The 2,500-nt window shown below is 51.4% G+C and overlaps 1 protein-coding gene across 1 annotated transcript in view; it reads left to right on the top strand.

Annotated features, from left to right (window-relative positions):
* LOC107394959 (ephrin type-A receptor 7) overlaps positions 1–2,500 on the top strand; it is a 103,616-nt gene that overhangs the window by 89,247 nt on the left and 11,869 nt on the right. The gene's annotated exons all lie outside the window — the stretch shown is intronic.

The raw sequence follows: 2,500 nt of genomic DNA, 5'->3' as shown, positions 1-2,500 counted from the left end.
GGGAATGGGTTCTGGAGGAGTTCTGGACCAGTGGTGACTTGTTGGGTTAGGGTTGAACAGATCAGGGGAGGTTCTGCCACCCCGTCCCTGTGAGATACACACCTGTTTGTCCTTCCTCTCCTCCTGCTGCAAGGTTTCATGTTGACACCTCCCAAATCACTCGTTGCCTTGGTAACTGACACTCCTCCCTGCCTCCCCTCCCTCTTTCAGATGAGTACGGGACACTCTGCCCCATCCACTTCCTGCCCTACCGTTCTTGGCTAAGGCTGCGGTGACCTTTGCCCTGACCTCTCCCTTTGACACGTCTAGCAGCATGAATATGTAGCAACGTGCAGAAGTCAGACGCAGGTCTAGTTCGGTGCCTGGGCTCGTCCCAGACAGGTGGGACATGCCGTATGTGCGTGGACCCGTTCAAAGGGCCGCGAGTGACGCTGACGTGAACATGGGATTAATTAGAAGCATCCAGGATTACACGTGAGACCAAACCTTATGTTCCACCAGCATGCGGATGATTGGTGATGAAACATCATTCATTCATCATAAATGCATGGATCTGATCCCGAGGTGGATCGGACCAGAACCACACTGAAAACCCGTTTCTGCTTCTGCACTGTTGTCAGCATCCGCTCCAAAAGCCCGGTTCTGTGGTCACGAGTCTGACTCCGGGTTTTTGGTCAATCTGGACCTTGGAGCTGTAGAAACCGGGTCGGAAGTGGAGAGGAACAGTGATGCTGGAGAGCTGGGCACATGCTTAGCAGCCAGACTGCCTAACCCTAACCCCACGTCCACCAGTCAGCATCAGGGTGAGTTAAACCACGACTCAGCCCGGTTCAGCCCAGAACCCACACAGCTGGGGTTAGACAAGCACTGAAGTGGCCAAAGCTGAGCTCCAGCATCACGACCCGGCCTCTGTGGGGAAACGTTTCAGGAACATTAGGAACTACGAACCCAGAAGCTCCGCCTTCACTGATGATTTAGGGTGTTTCTCAATGCGAAGGAACCTTGCCTTGATGTCTTGGTCCCGCCCCGGTTGCCTAGGAGATACGTCATCAGGAGCCACCAAGGCGTGTTCCAATGTTCATGTTCTACTGAGGCGTGTGCTCTCGTTTGTTAGCCGTTTAGCTAGCTGAGCGAGGACACACAGGAGGTGTCTTGTAGCCTAGCCTTGGTCAAACATTACCCACAATACACCGCGGTATTTTCTAAAGAACGGCGGATCAGAAGCCGGCAGCTACTTCGGGACAATTTTCAAGTTTAAAAGTAAGTCCGCTAATTTAAAATGTTTTTTAGATCCAAAGAAGTCAAGTCAAAGTCATTTTTATTGTCATTTCTACCACATGTGCAGGACGTACAGAGAAACGAAACTGAGTTTCAGTACACAATATTCAGAGGTCAGACATGCGTGGGTAAGACACATGACAAGAATTGGTGACTGCGGTCATTCGCAACATGAGTCGCGCTACCTTAATAGATAGATGAAAAGGGTGTTACATGAGGATAAGTGGGGGTAAGGTAAAAAAAGGCATAGCAGAGTTAGCCCCAGCGGGGAGTAACTCTTATTATACAAAAAAAAAACTCCTCAACATAGAAGCACAAACAGCACAGATACAACATCAGAGTCCGATGGGGAGGCGGGGTTGGGCGGGATCCTGAAGCCTCTAACGGGAGCTGCCGGTACAGCGCATCAACCAGCTGCAGATCAACAGGTGGGAGGGAGAGATAAGGACCAGAGAGCACATTGAGTTTCCCGCAGGTCGCTGACCTCAGCAGAAGACACAATCTGAAGGCCGGGGGGGGGGGGGGGGGGGGGGGAGGTCGGGACACAGCATCTGTCGGCATTCCTCCTTTCGTGGGGGTGTGTTGAATCAGCCTTGAGAGGCTGCTATGGCGTCAGATAAGGATAAACATGGCTTTGTTTAGGGCAGGCAGAGATAATTTTCCTCTCTGCCTTGGAGTCTATAAGTGGTCATTCATGTCCACCAGTGAAGCCAATTTTATGTTCTAAACATCCCCACACCGTCCGGCGACCCTCTCCGAGATGACATCCATCTTGCGTACTAATACAGGCAACGCCGCGAGGACATTATCCAGCTTACGGTTCACCTCAAGTAACGTCCCAGTCTGTGAGGTCACCGCACGAGCGGCACATTCCATGTGCACGGGTCGCACTCCAATCGCTCCTGTCTTCCCAAATTTCCAGAAAACCAGATATCCTCCCACTCCAATCAGAAGAAATCCAGTGATCATCAGGCCGAACATCCACAAATCTTCCACGTCCTCGATGGACAGCTGAGAAAGGCACACGATTCGCCAGACCTCCCAAGAATCGAGTGCATATCCCGATGCGAATGTCCCTTGAGGACAGGTGGGAGCCCCCTTCTCCGTTCTCATCGTAGAAAAATTTTATCATCGCGTTGATTGACCAGTTAATTAAGTCCATTTCCAAAAGAGTAGTGGTTTCAGGAGAAATGCAGAGAGGTGCTCTGTAGGCAGACGGGAC

This window comes from Nothobranchius furzeri, chromosome 19, assembly GCF_043380555.1.
Source record: "Nothobranchius furzeri strain GRZ-AD chromosome 19, NfurGRZ-RIMD1, whole genome shotgun sequence".
Lineage (NCBI taxonomy): Eukaryota > Metazoa > Chordata > Actinopteri > Cyprinodontiformes > Nothobranchiidae > Nothobranchius > Nothobranchius furzeri.
The sequence above is the reverse complement of the archived record's forward strand: the minus strand, read 5'-3'. Positions and strand labels throughout refer to the sequence as shown.